Raw genomic sequence first — 15,708 nt, 5'->3', positions numbered from 1 at the left:
CCCACTGCCACACCGAAAGATCATGGGTCTCCAGTGCGTATCATGCTAGATTATTCATACTGGAACAATGCGTGTTAGCACCCTCTAGGTTCATTTTTGTTAGATATTTAAAGGGCTATGGTGGGTTATTCTGATGGTGAAAGAGCAGCCCAGGACTGAAGAATCTAAGATAAAATGTAAGGCACCTCTTTACACCCTGCCCAGACCTCCTGCCCTCCCAGTCAGACATCTTGCCAGGTGGATAGTCTGGTAGTTTGGTCAATGTGCACAGGCAGTGGGCAGAGCCATTCATGGAAGTGGGCGGTGCCTCCTAAGAAAATCTTTCCAATCCTTAACGTGTTGGTTTACAAATTATACACAGTTTTAGGGATATATGCCTGAGTACCTTTCTTGCTTTTTGAGGCACGAAGCGGACGCAGAGACTGAACGCAGGACTGTTCGGCCCACAGGAGGGTGTACTTTTGTTCACTATTTAGGAGTGTGCATACATACATTGAAGGGCAGCGTGCACTCTGCAATGTCATTTGAACGATTGTGAGCGCTTAGCAGTGTTCTCACTAGAATTGCACGTTCAGTGCGCAGTTTCTCAGAGCTGTGCGTGCACTATGCACTATTCTTCTACACACAATGTGTGTTTTTCATTAATACATGCACCGTAGTGCGCATCCCGCAGGAATGTGCACTCTTCGGTCTATAATGCCATTTCGTCAGTCTCTCTCTTTCTGGGCAGTGTGTGGTGTGCACCACAACAAGGGGCTGAGGAAAAGAGAGGGAAAGTGAGAGCGCGAGAGAAGGATTGAGACAGAGTGTGTGGGGGACAGTGTTTGTGGTGATATCCCCGGGCTTGTGTGCACAGTCTCCTTCATGCGTGGTTGCGGGTGCTCTGCCCGTTCCCCCGCCACCACCAGCGTGGTGTATACCGTGTGTACACCCAGGGTATCGCCATGTTTCTTTTGTGTGCCACGTGGTCGCGTGTTCTTGCTAGAGCTCGGCATCGACTCTCTCCGGCTGCTCTGGGCCCTGGCTTCCAGCCCAGGCTCGGATCAGGTACCTGGCACGCTCTAGCCTCGTGGCACGCAGAGCTGGCAGTGCCAGGCTGGGGAGCCGGGCCTCTGCCCCGCGGGCTGCGAGAGCCAGGTTGATTAGCAGTAATTAGCCGTCACTCAGCCCTTCACCTCCGCGGCGTGCGTCACCCACCTGTCATGGCTACCGGGGAGCAGGGCGGCTGACAGGCAGGCAAAGCGAGTCGGCTCGTCAGCTCATACGGCGACACCTCAGCGAGGGCACGAGGGCCCGGCAGACAGGGCAGGAACACACATCAAATACGCCTCAGCGAGGGCACGGGGGCCTCACAAGTAGACAAAGCCAGTCGATTGGGCACCTCATCCGACGGCGCCGCAGTGAGGGCACGAGGGCCTTGCAGGCCGGGGTTGAGAATATCTGCCCCTCGTCTGAAGACACCTCAGCGAGGGCACGGGGATGGCACACAGGACAAGCACAGCCCACAGCTCCTCTTGAAACACCTCACTCCTGACACGGGGCATGACAGACAGATGGAGCACAGCCACCTCACCGGAAGACACCACAGTGAGGACGCAGTAGCATGGCCGACAGGGGAAGTGCAGACCTTACCTTAACTTAGGGCATCTCCATTAGGGTACACAAATAAAGCTGACCTAAGCTGTACAGCCACCATCTGAAATGAAAAGCCCACATCCAATTCAGGGGAGCATGGCAGGCAGGGGATGCCCATGCCCCAGCTCTCGAGACAGCCCAGGCACTAAATGAAGCAGGCAGGCCAGGTTACTGAGGAGAAACACAGATGTTAGGGTAATGCTCCAGTTAAGGCCTGTATAAAGGGGCTGTTGGCAGGGCCGGCTCCAGAGCGGTGCAACCGGTGTCACAACACCAGGTGCTGACTTTGAGTAGGGGTGCCGTGTTTTCAAGTATATTAGGATTTTAGAAAGCACCTGATGCAGCGTTCATTGCCTCCAGCAATTTTCAGGTCACAACAAAAATGTCAAGATAACTCTGGTGATTATTGTTCTGGCTGGAGAGGGATGGAGTTTTGAGGGGCACTATTAGAGGGTGGTAGTGAGGCTATCCGCTGCAGAGGTGGTCATTGGGAGAGCAGCAACAAACATGCACAGAGTGTCACCAGTGCTAAAGCTGATCCTGGTTGTTGGAATGGGCATGGTGCACCTGGGATGGAGAACAACAGAACCATTGCAAACTCCGTGATGCATAGTGGTCCCTCCAAGCACCTCATCCAGATGAGGCCACAGCTTTAGATCACCGGTTGGGGTCCTTGCATAGCTGGAGGAGCCATGCAAGTTTTTAGTATGGTTTGGATTCACTAACAGAATGGGCATTTCTTACCCGTGCCCTCTCTCTCAAATGCCTGAGAAAAGCAAGGAAGTAATGGGTGGAATGTTTGAATTCACCTCTGCCACTAGTGATTTCTCATCATTTCAATGCACTACCAAATCGAGGGGCTAACCACTTACAAACACACCTTGGTCCTGCTTCGACACAAAAGCCCAGCCTGAAATGCCAGTCCAAGTTCCCACTGAATGAGAACACAAGCAACTCAAGAAGACCCTCCTCGTCTTTGTTGGGCCTCCTCAGTGAGGTGCAGCTTTGAGTGCTGTGGAGCTAGGCTTGCTCCCACTGACTACCCTAAGGTACTGACCACTCTCTAGTAATGAGAGGAATGGTGACAACGGGGGTTAACTAGGATGTGTATGGCTCAACCTTACAGATTACAGTAGTTTATACTGATTTTTACACACAAATGGAAAACAACCTGTTTATTTTTAAACACAGAAAAAATTGAAAGCATGCCTTCCTCTGAGAAACTCGCGAAGCTGCCAGTCATCTATGTCAGGCCGAGGACTGTGCAGATTGACAGCAAAATGAGTTTAAGAAGGCAACACGCATTCCTAAGGAAGCTTTAAAAGCTGCAGATGTGCCAGGTGCTGTGCTGAAGGGGCTCCCTGGAGCTTATCCCCCCCCCCCGCACAGCGAAGGAAGCCAAGATACAAAGTACAGGAGTAAAATCAGTAACTGAATGCCCCCCTGCCCACACCGTTTTTGGTTTCTGGGCCCACTGAGTTATTTCTAACATTGATGTAGACTAGAGGGTAGGGTTAGACTTAGGCCCCAAGCAATTTCGGTTAGGCAGGCATAATCACAAATAATTTTAGTATTTTCGAATTATGCGTAATATGTAAAATTGCCAAAATGACGCTATTATGCCAGAATGTGTAAATGTGTGCTGCTCATGGCAAGCAGCACGAGTGGACATGAACAGTACAAACTGCATACCCACCAATGGCCACGTGCTGTGAGGGAAACCTAAAAGCAGACCTTGCTGTTCAGCCAACAGTACAAAGCATGCTGGGGCTTGTAGTCCAATTCCAACATTACGGAAAAAGAACATATATTACTGGTCGTGCTGATCGCTGTTGTCTGAGAATAAAAAAGCCCAAGCTGAGAATCAGCTGGCAGCGGGTTCCATTTTTACAGTTTGTTAACTTTAGCCTGGGCCTCCGTGTCTTTTGATTTCTGGGGCTGTGATGAAAACTGTGGAGATGGAAGTGAGCTGTCTACCTAACAACATTGACAATGATGAGAATAAATCCCTTGTATTAAAGTAAACACGCATCAATATTAGGCTATTTCCATGTTTCCTTCAGGTGGTGGAAGCTGGAGAATTCTTCATGAAGTGCCGCTGTCCACGTCACTGCCTTGTAACCCCATGTAACGTGACATTTGGAGTAGGCCTAGTTGAAAGTTCTGTTATTTTCTTTGTGGAATTTACACAACATTCTCAAAAATGTATACACATTTAAGTGTTCTTACATTAAATTCTGGCTTTTGGTATTTTGCACTATTTGTAATAAGTGGCGCCTGGTGAAATTTGAAATTGGTGGGGTGTAAAACTCGTTCTTGACTTGTAAGGAGCAAGTGGGTGTGATTGATATAAGCTTCTGATGGCTATTCAGTGGCACAGCAAGGGTGCCATAGGCCCTAGCTCAATAAAGAAAAATTGACTCTCTCTATCACCTGTTTCGTTGTATAAATATTAAAACACCCACAGTTGGGGTGCCTAATGTCCCTTAAAGACTTGGAGCCAATGCTACTGCACCTGCTGCACCATTCACAACTACGCCCTCGTGGCTGCTGACTGCAGCGTGGCCAGAGTTCTCCCCATGGACTACCACGCCAGCTAGAAAGAACTGTAGAGCTAAGCGCAAATATATTGCTGGTGGTTTCAAGCAGGGCCACTGAAACTATTCAGCAAAGAAGGAACAAATTATGCTGCAAGAAAAGGCAAATTATGTGACATAATGCAGCACATTTTGTGAAAGTATTACCTAATTATTTTCTTATTTTGACGCGTTAGCATTATTTGAGCACAAATGTTACCTCATTAGTACCAGTCTAACATCCAAAAACAGTAATAATATATTGAATTAAGGAACTCTCATGTCCTTTTCAAAATTATCATTTTAGGGCTGAAGCAAATTAAATATTTATATGAAATAAAATGTGCCACCAGCAATTAATAAGAACCAAGAATGAAGATATATTTCTTTCGCCAGTTACATAGAGAAAGAAATTCTTAGTGGAACCCCACTTCTAAATGCTGTCAAATGTGATATATACATGATTTCTTCAATCATATACCCATATGACATTTTAACTAGTGCATTAACTCACTGAGACTTTGAAGCACTATAATCTGATGAAAGGAAGTAACAGGCAGTTAGGGCCGAGGCCTGTGCACCTGCTCAGGGGCCAACCCCAGACTGAAGCACGAAAGTATAGCTCAGAGCTCCTCACAGCTCCAAGTCCATTTGGAACTCTCACTGCAGGAGTGAGCCAGCAGAACAGGCCCTGCGCTGTTGTGCTCTATTGTGGGTGGACTCCTGCGCACCACAGATCTTATCTCCACCAATTATGATGCTGCTCTTGCGCTGTTTATTACAGTAGCATGAGAGAAGCTTTGTGATAGGCCATGGCAATATAACTAAATGCTCCACTGGACGCTGAGGGGCTGCGATCTTTGCACTCTACCAGCGTGCCATAGAACCCAACATCAGTGGTGTAAAGTACGCATGCTAGGCTGGCCGTTTAAAAGGCTTTATCTATAGCACATTTCATTCTAGGACTTGTATTTTATAATACTGTAAAACATAAGTTCAAAAATCCCAGCCTTCAAAGAGATGGTAGCTCAAAATCAAAAATGACTAAATATTAGAGGTGTATGAAATTCCATACACTGTTTTCTGAAATTACATGATTATGTGCATAAAATTCTTGAAATTCGTTCTGGGAAGTCCTGAATGAAAACTAAGGTGCATATTTATAGTGCCCTAGCGTCGTCTTGTGCCACATTAACGTAATTATTTTTTACGTTAATGTGGCCCAACGAGGCTACAATTCTAGCCCCTTGTTTACAGGATGGCGCAATGCATGCATGCGCAACCTTTTGCGCTACTTTGTGCCTGTGCCAGGCATAAAATATGCAAAGGGGGCGTTCCCACATTAGGGGAGTCGGAAAAATGGCATAAGGAAATCTATACGATTTCCTTGCGCCATTTCTTACATTTTTAACGCCTGCTCAAGAGCAGGCTTTAAAAGGGGGCTTCCATTCTTTAGAATGGGGCCCTGTGTAGTCTGCAGAAGTAGCGTCAATATTTTGGCGCTACTACTGCAGAGTACATCAATAGCGTCATGAGAATGATGCTATTTCCGCCCACCCTGCGTCATGGTGCGCCGTATTTTAAATATGGCAGACACATAGTGGCGGTAGAGGGGTGCTGAGGGGTACAGGGAAAGTGGCGCTGCATGGGTGAAATTTTAATTAAGCAGGTGACAATTTAGATTTCCAGAATTTCACATTAAGCAAAATGAAAGAAATTACACAAAACTTCCCATTACATAATTTATTTGAACCTTTTTTACTTGACCAGGCATTTTGCATAAAAAAGACATCCGCGATAGCAGTGTGAGACTAGTTTGCACAACAAATCTCTTGGAAAGAGATATTTTCTACTTGAATCAGTCTACTGCCAGTATCAGTACCAAACTTGACTACCATATTTGTCGTGACAGTCCGTCGCCAGCAAGGTCACCTCTTCGGTGACACTAAATGAGCACCGCAAGGAACTGTGCTTGTCTCTTAGCAACAGTCGATAATGCTTGTGCTGTGACCCGCCCCGTCCCGCAGGAACCAATGGGCTGATTGTCATGTAGGCAACTCCCGGATAACTTCCATCCCAGCTAGGCCTGTACGTCTGAGCCTACTGGGAAACCCAAAGGCTTCTGGGAAATGTGGTCATGCTTTAGCAGCTAGGACACTAAGCGTGAACCTGGTGTGGATTTGTAAAGACAAAAAAGCGACGAACACACGCAGGTGCTTTCTCCGTTTTAAGGTAAATTTCGGAGGCGGAGGCCACTGAAATGACGCGCATCCATTGTTTTTTTTATGAATTTGGATCTTCTCCTTGCCCACATGCCAATGGACATGATACAAGCGAGACTCCCGATTTTTTTAGCCATAAAAGGCTTTATTTCAGCAGTCTCTCAACTGAAAGTGGATCTGCTTCAACGAGAAACCAGTGTGGTCATGCTAAGAGCCTAGCACACTGCCTTTACCAGCAGTGTTATGTGCACCACTGGACAGACTGCACCCTCAAAGCATGCCCACAGAAAAAAGGACGGTAGGCAGCTGTGTTCCGTTTTAACAAATGACCCCTACATCCAGGGATTTTCTTTCCGTGGATAAAGGGAGTCATTAAGTTTTTTTCTGTCTGTGACTGCATGTGTTTTTTGCTGGGGTGACAAACAGAAAAACAAAAGCCATCACGCCATCTTCTCTAAATAGGACGAGCCGGTTAATGGCTTTACTCTGACTGCGCTAGGACCGAGTGTGTGCGGACAGGATACTTCATCACTCTGAATCTGGCCGGGAGTCTCCCACAAATCTAACCTCCGAGGCAAAAATGGCCTTTAATTGGTCACAGAGGTATGCACAGCGCATTGATAGAGCTTCTTAAGGTAACAATTAGTTGTTATTCCAGTGTCCAGGTGCTTTCAGCTCCAGTCTGTTTGGCCCCCTCTCCAGCGAATAATGGTACTGGGAGCTACGTTACACATCAATTCTCTTAAACGCGCGGTTTGTCTATATGCAAGGAATTTAATTAGCCATTTCTTTTCAATATTTTTTCATATCTGGTTTAGAAATGTGAGATTAAAGGATCAGCAGACACATGCTTCGCTTGAAGCAGAGGCAAACCCATGTGATTCAGTGTGGAAATATTCAATATTTCTAGTAAATTTGTCGGAATAGCATGGCCTAAATAGCTTTTTAAAATGACCGCCCCATTAGATATCAATTTTGTATTAATAACTCCAAAGGGGTGTTATTTTTGTAAATGATACTTATGGCCATTGATATTTTCTAGACAACATTTAGGCCCTCATTCTGACCTTGGCGGTCGGCGGAGAGACGGCGGTCATACCGCGAACAGACCGGCGGTATTAAAAATGGCATTCTGACCGCGGCGGTCACCGCCGCGACCGACCGCCACTTCCCCACTCCGACAGCCACGGCGGTCATGACCGACGGGCTGGAGTCTGCGCACTCCGGTCCGGCGGTCGACCCAAGACCGCCAACGGTATCATGACCCTGCTTACCGCCGCGGTTTCTGGCGGTCGGGAACCGCCATGCGAACCATGGCGGTAGGCACTATCGGGGCCAGGGAATTCCTTCCCTGGCACTGATAGGGGTCTCCCCCACCCCCCACTGCCCCCCCGAGTCCTCCCCCCACACCCTCCACCCCCCTGCCACCCCCCAGAGGTGGTACGAACCCCCTCCCCACCCCCACCCCGACATGCACATACACGCACCCCGACATGCACACACCCCCTACATGCACATATACACACCCCCTACACACACACATACACAACGGGGACACATACCCGCACACATACATGCCGACATGCGCACCCGCCGAACTACACACATTGCCCATAGGCACAGCAGCACTCCCCGCCCGCATGCACGCACTCACACACCCCCTCTACACACTCCCACGCACACCCCCATGCACGCACACATCACACAACACCCCCCACCCCCTCCCCTCACGGACGATCAACTTACCTTGTGCGTTGGTCCTCCGGGAGGTGACAGGAGCCATGGGGAGGTGACCGCCAACAGAAGACCGCCAACAGAAGACCGCCACACAGAAATGTGGGTCGTAATTCTGTGGGCGGTGTTCTGCTGGCGTGGCGGTGGAGGTTGACCAGTCTCCACTTTCCCGCCGACCGCCAGTGTGGCTGCTGGCGGTTTTCCGGCGGAACGCTCCCAGCGGTCAGAATGCGCACAGCGGCATACCGCCGCGGTCGGCGGTCTTCACCGCGGCGGTAACTCGGCGGTCTTGCGAAAAGACCGCCAAGGTCAGAATGAGGGCCTTAGTCCATGATAGTGCCTGAATTCAGCATTTGTGCCTTGCTGGGATTTGTCTCTCAGGCATCGGTTGCGTCATCCGTGGAGCATGTGATACCTTCTCCATCCGAGTGTAAGACCACCTCTGTGGACATGCCCTGGTACAGCTTAGATAGCCACAGTTTTGTCAGTTCCTTTGTTGACAATGCAAATGGTTTGGTTCTTTCAACATGTGGGCCATTACGAGTTGCCCAGTGGTTGTGTTGATATTTGTCAGACTAACATCACACACCGCTTGGGTCAGAATTTACTACATCTAACAAATAACTCATTCTTATGAGTTTGTGCCCGAAAAACAAGAAAAACACGTGAGTTTGGTGCTTAATGTGCCACAATTTGCATATCCTGATATGTATCATATATTTTACACCATATACATTTCAGCACATTTGATCTGCAAAAATGTATCAGGGAAATCTGAAGGGGTGCCACCAAACTCTTAAATGTGATTTATGTGGTTTCAGGAGCTACCTCCCGTATTGCAATTAACTGTACCACTCACTTATAATGAGGGCCTAAGCGGGACGTCTCTCTCATTGAACGCTATGAGCTGCATCATTGCTTTTGCACCTTTTTTCCTGCACAGTGACAAGGCTTATTGTTTCAGGGCCTCTCTCTCAGAACTTAGTCATTTCTGAGAGCATAAAATGAGCACAAAAGTTCCTACTTTAATTAAATCTTCTCAAGCTAATACTACAAAGTCCACCTGCCCCAGCTTGAGCAAAGATGCCAGCAGAAGTCTTGCCTCTAAGCACTGCACGAACTGCCTAGAGATTGGAAGACATTAGCCACGCCTAGTAATTCTGTGACTTCAATTCCCACAACATCCTTGTATCTCGGTGAATTGATGAATGTTCCTAGCAGCAGAATTTATGCTACAGACCTCACACTGTCTTTAATGTTGCCCTTGTTTTTCTTAAGGTCTATGCAAATGTTTGGTCACCATACTGCTGAATCTCACGCTTTTGGCCACGCCCCTGAAGACAGAGTATTGTATTGTAATACAGCTTTTGCATAGTCCTTCGTGCCCATGACAGGCTCCAAAGTGCCTCCGGGTGGACACGTGAAATTCGACTCTTTTGTTCTGCTTGGCTGGTAGTTTGTGAGTTCAGAAAGTGACCTTTGTGACAAGACTGTTCTCATTGTGTGTGATGCCTAGAAAGGGTCTCCGATCACTTTGCAGTAAAGGTTTGGTTGAACCTAAGCATGGAATATAGCAAAGAGGGATATTATGCTGCTTATTGCACATACGTGATCCTAACGTCCGGCTGTACCCCGGAAAGATATGACTATTCTCATACCTAGAGCTCAGAGAAAAGCTTTCTGTCCTAACAGCCAGATTCTCATCACAAGTAAACTCAAGCACCGGAAAAAGCAGTTGTCTGATTTGCATTTTGCCTAAAACATGAGGGAAAAACTCTCTACAGCGGACAAAAACAACAACAATGTTGCTTAATGCTTAATGTATACAGAGCAGCAGTGCCATAAATAATTTAATGTGTATTTGATTGTATGGTAGCCCATCATGTATTTGAAATTCAAGCACTCCTTTGGAAGTGGAATACATAAAACAGCCAATAGCATGAAATGAGAAGGAAGTACTCCAATGGACAGAGCCAAAGCCCATTCTGTTTTTTTAAGTATTGGTAACACTCAGGCTAGCAGGCAGCTGTACTCTCAGCCAGACCCAACAAGGTAGGAGATGGTTGTAATCAAGATAGCAGACAGGTTCTGAAGTTATTCAGAGAGGGCTACTGTCCCAGAGGCTCTGTGTGGAGATGTGAAGGGAAGGACTTCAGTCAGAGGTTCAACATCTACCTCACTTCTGATCTGGAACGTAATATAGCTCCGGGAGAAAGGCGGCTCTTTCAATAGGCTATGAAATCGACATGTGTTTCTATCTGCTATGAGTGCCAGGAAAACTCGCACACAGACAAATCTTAATTTCAGATTGATTACCTTTGATGAAATATAAGAAACAGCTCTGTAAATAATTCTAGAGTCTGTGAAAGTCATGTATTGATAACAATGTATGTATAGTATATAGTGAGTGACCTTCCCAGAGTCATTGAGCATTTCTAAAGCAATAGAGAGACCCTTTTATTGTTAGTGTGCACACCTCTGGTGTGCGTGAGGCTCTTCTCTTTCTGTCAGTGAGCAGTATATTACACTTTCGCTTTTGTGATCCAACTAGCCTTCCAAGTAGTTCATTAGTTACTCATTGCTGTATGATCCCCCCTTAAGACACTATGCAATTCCCAAAAGATCAGCTCCATCATGGCTGATATTCATTCAAAGAAATCTGCAAAGGTACTTACAGAATAGAACCCTTTGCTCTAGATTGGCACCAAGGTTGGCCATGACTGCCCTATAAAGGTACACATCAGTGGAACCACCTTCTCTGTCCATGCTGCTCAAGTGTTCAACTCCCTCTCGATTAAAACAAAAAGCATTGCTGACCACCTGGAATTCCGGAAAGGCGGTAAAACACAATGGGTCTTCACCAACAGATGAGGAATGAGCTCAACAATGAAAAGATGGACCCATTCGGCATCAAATATCTTTGTGAAAGAGCCCACTCTTTTCAGTGAACATGTTGACACAGTCAGTGAAAAGCTCCTCTCGCACATGTATCTGCGGACAATATGGGGGCTCCCTCTTGCTTTCTCTATGTAAGTGTTTGTCAGTGAGAGGCCCCTGTTCATATCAGTGTTCATAACTCTCTGGTCAATGAGAGACATAACTTCTCCCATCAGTGTGTATGTTACTGTGATTGGACAGAGGCCCCTTCTTGCTGTCACTGTCTATATTTTAATGTTCTAGCAGAGGTCCCTCTGCTGCAGTAAGTGTATATGTTGCCATCAGTTAGATATTCCTCTTTCTGTCAGTGTGCACATCTGGCTGTTTGGTGTTTCACAACTCTCTTGCTGTCAATGCATTTGTTTCTGTTTTCAGTGTGGGGCTCTTCTCGCCTTGTCTCTTTATATGTTTCTGTCTGTCAGAGGACCCTGTGTATTGCTGTGCGTACCCATAAGGTCAGTTAGGAGCATCTCTTTTGCTGTCAGTGTATACTTTTCTCGGACCCTGAGAGGCAACTGTCTTGCTATCACTGTATACGTTTGTATGCTAAGCAAAAGGCACTCCACCATGATCTGACCTGTATCTTACTCTGTGTTGCATTTTAAAACTGCACAGTGGTAAGAAGGCACAGGACGCTGCCAAGAACGGGAGGGGGTACTTTTAGAGTATGTGTTGCAGGTATAGAAAGCCCAGCAGGCGCTAACATGTAACCACCTCCGTCCCCAGCTGTAGACTGAAGCTTAGGGGGATAGAATACTTCTGCTAAAGACATCACACATTCCACATGACTGACAACATTCCACACCAGGCTAGGAGAATAGGGTGACACACTCTGCCCCAGCCATCTTGGCCTTTCCCGTTCACCGGCTTGTTGTTGTGTGTTTGCTAGATTTCCCAGAGGGAGAGTCTGCCTCTGTTTGGAAACTCTTCCCCTTTCCCTGTCAGAAAGCATCAGCGGTACAGCCAGTTCCTTCCTACCCCCTAGCAGGTGTCAGTCCCTAGAGGAAGAGGGCCTTTGCAGGTTGTCATCTGAAAGCAGTCCACCTCACTGACTGCCTCAGTAAATGCATCGCGACACAAGGCGGGGGCCAGCGCGTGCCCTCAAAGAGCCTTTCCCCTCCCAGGCAAAGGCAGAGGATTGCAAGAGTGAGCAGCATCTCTTCCCAACCTGGGTTAATCCCCACCTCTTCATCCCTTCCCACCTCCTCCTTCTGGCTACTAAATGATGCTTTGAAACTTCTCTGCAGGGTATGTGCTTTCCTGATTTGTCCATAAAGGAAATGCATACAACCAAGCTCTGGGTGTCAGACCTTCTCTGTAGGACAGAGGGGAGTTTTAAAGTGATAGTATCAGTACCTGTCCACACTGAAGAGTTCTTACTGGCTAGTATCAGTACTTGTCCAAAGAGAAGAGATTTCAATGGCTAACATCAGTACTTGTCCAGAAAGAGAGAGGAGTTTTAAAGTGGTGTCATCAGTACTTGTCCACAGAGAGGACCTTTAAATTAATGGCATCAGTACTGGTCACAGAGACACCGTTAAAGGGACAGCGTCATTCCTTGTCCACAGTGAGGAGTTTTAGATGGCTAGTATCATTATTACTTGTCCACAAAGAAGAACTTTAAAGTAATAGCATCAGTATTTGCCCACAGCGAGCAGTTTTGAAAGAGTTATATCATCAGTACCTGTCGTCAGTGAAGAGTTTGAAATGGCTAGCATCGATACTTGTCTGCAGAGAGAGGAGCTTTAAAGTAGTAGCATCAACACTTGTAAACAGAGAGGAGCTTTAAAGTAACAGCATCAACACTTGTGCACAGAGGAAGTGTTAAAGTGACAGCATCAGTTCTTGTCCACAGTGAAGAGTTTTGAAGTAATAAAATCAATATTTGTCATCAAAGTGGAGCTTTGAAGTAACAGCATCAGCAATTGTCCATAAACGGGGAGGAGGGGGGGGGGGGTAGTAATAGCATCAGTACCATTCCACAGAGAAGAGTTTTAAAGGATTAGCATAGGTACTTTCAGTACTTGACCACACACAGTAGTCAAAAGGATCAGTGCTTCTTCGCAGAGAGATATTTTAAGGGGATAATACCAATACTTATCTATAGTTAAAAGACTTGCTTGGAATAGTACCAGTACTTTCCGCAGCAAGGAGTTGTAAAGAAATAGCATCAATACGTCTTTCCACAATTGACTTTCAAATGGCAAGACGTGTACTTCTTTGAAAAGAAGAGCTTTTAAAAAAATGGTATTAGCATTTTCCTGCAGAGAGGAGACTGCAGGCCATGGTATCAGAGCTTCTCTGCAGACAGGTTTCTCCGCAGAAAGGAATTCTAAGGGGAATGTATCCTTACTTTACAACAGAAGGGAGTAGTTTTACGGGGAAATGAACAGTATTTCACTACAACAAATGATTTTAAAGGGATAATATCAGTGCCTCTAGGAGGAGAGAAGTCTTAAATGGATTGGGTATTTATGTCCCTTCAGAGGGTAGTTCTGAAAGGATTGCATCAGTGCTTCTCAGCAGACATTAGTTTTGAAGGGATTGCATCAGTGCGAAGGTGTTGTAAAGGGGTTTGAATAGTACTTCTATGTAAAAACGGGTTATAAGGGGATAGTAGAGGCCCCCTTCTCTCCTGTGATAATATTACTACTCACTTCGCCGCGGAGATGATTTCTGTATTGATAGTACCAGTACTTCTATGTATTGATGATATTTCCATGGAGTAGTACCTGTGTTTCTCTGCAGGGAGGTGTTGTAAAGAGGTTGGATCAGTGCTTCTTTGCAGAAAGGGGTTGTAAGGGTGAGTGTAACTTGCGAATTTTTGTGTGGTGTAATCATGCAGAACTACCTAAGAATTATGCAGGATTATGCTGAATTATGCGAGAAGGGTAATTGTGAATTTAGTGTTATTTCTTGCGGAAAAAGTAGCCACCTCACATCCAACATTGATGTGAGTAGGCATTTTTGCACTGAGAAATAACGCTAAATGCAGCAGAACACTACTAGCAAGATGCCACTGGAGCTTGCTAAATGTATTACGAGGGTAGGATTTTCCCCAATTTACTCCCAGCATTTAGCTCTATTTTCTCAGCACAAAATGCACACTAGAGTCCAGAATTAACGCAAGGAGGCATTTTTGCACTTTAAAATAACACTGAATACAGCAGAAGGTGATTAGCGAGCACAAGCGTCCACTTGCTAAATATGGTCTTGCTGTAGGATTTGTTTTCCCCCAAATTACTTAAGCAGGATAAATCGCATAACTATTGGTAATTCCGCTTCAAAGAGTAATGCAGAATTACAGGAGTTACTCGGAAAGTATTGTAAATGAATATTACCCAATATTTGATTAAACCCTTCACCTTTGATTGACACCTCCATAGACCTCAATGTTACTTCTGTCAGCATTCTGCATTGGCCCGGAGCTACCCATGGTCCTTAGAGTCCATAAAATGGCTTTGCCCACTGTTTCTAAGGAGAGCTGTTCCAGCGAAGGGGTCTGGATAGTGAAAGGTGGAAAACATATACTGCATAATAGCATATATTGGCTGTACCATTTGACTGAGTAGTGCTAGAAACATACGAATGCCACACCTCTTATTCAGTTTTGCAATTTTATTATGTAATTACATGTAATAAAGATTATTCCAATTCATGCAATAAGCCTAAAATTGACCTTAATTGTGTTCCCTGTACTTATTTTATACTGTGTATGCTCTGCCTTCTCTTCACCTCCAGTGAGCTCTAGCTTGATAGCTCAAAGAAAGTACCGATGGGGATTAAAAAAGGGCTGCTGGGGGCACAACGTGCCATTTTAGATCTAGTACCCAGCATCCTGGCCTGCAGGGGACACACGACGTCTCATCTTTGGTACTGCCAGGCAGTCCTTCTAACTTCAAGGACCTGTGAAAAGGCCTGGCAGTATTCCACCTCAAGACAGAAGGAGGTTTTAAAGTGATACAATCAATATTTCCCTGCAGGTCTGCGGGACAAACGTTTCTTTTACTAGTTTTGTGCCAGTAGTTTGCAGAGATTAAAAGGGACGTCTCCGTACTCTCCGAAGGATGATGCCCTCGCTGATCATCAGTCACGACAGTATTGACTCCTTAATTAAGTAAGTAACATGGGTGATACCTGTCCACTGCAAGCGTTTCATAGAATCAGACGTTTTATAATCTTTTGTTATTATAGGCACTGGCAACTAGGGGTCTGATTTAGGCCCTGATGATAAATATCAGTGTTAATTGGTACACCTGATGAACAACGATAACACGGGGTATGTTATTTATCAGGTGCAATAAATAGCACCTATTGCGAGTTTATAGGGAATAACATGCGGATTTTGGTGTTTATTGCACCAAAATCTGCATGATACAGAAAATACGATGTGTTTTTCCCCTGTTAAATTTCAGCAGCTGTGACCTGCCGACATTTAAGGAGCCTTGAATTATTTAATGCATGACATGATTATAGGATTCGTTAAATATCTTTTAAATTATAATTCCAACCCATGCATAAACAGGTGTTTATGAACAGCTTGGAACATAGAGACCCCATCATAATCAGGCCTTAGATTTTGGAGGACAGTTTTAGTATCCTTG

General features: G+C 45.8%; 1 protein-coding gene across 2 annotated transcripts in view; it reads left to right on the top strand.

Moving 5' to 3' along the window:
• Window positions 1-15,708, top strand: part of UNC5A (unc-5 netrin receptor A) — a 902,953-nt gene that overhangs the window by 168,926 nt on the left and 718,319 nt on the right. The window lies entirely within an intron of this gene.

Source organism: Pleurodeles waltl, chromosome 7 (genome assembly GCF_031143425.1).
Source record: "Pleurodeles waltl isolate 20211129_DDA chromosome 7, aPleWal1.hap1.20221129, whole genome shotgun sequence".
NCBI classification, from domain to species: Eukaryota; Metazoa; Chordata; class Amphibia; order Caudata; family Salamandridae; genus Pleurodeles; species Pleurodeles waltl.
This window is presented reverse-complemented; position numbering and strand designations above follow the sequence as displayed.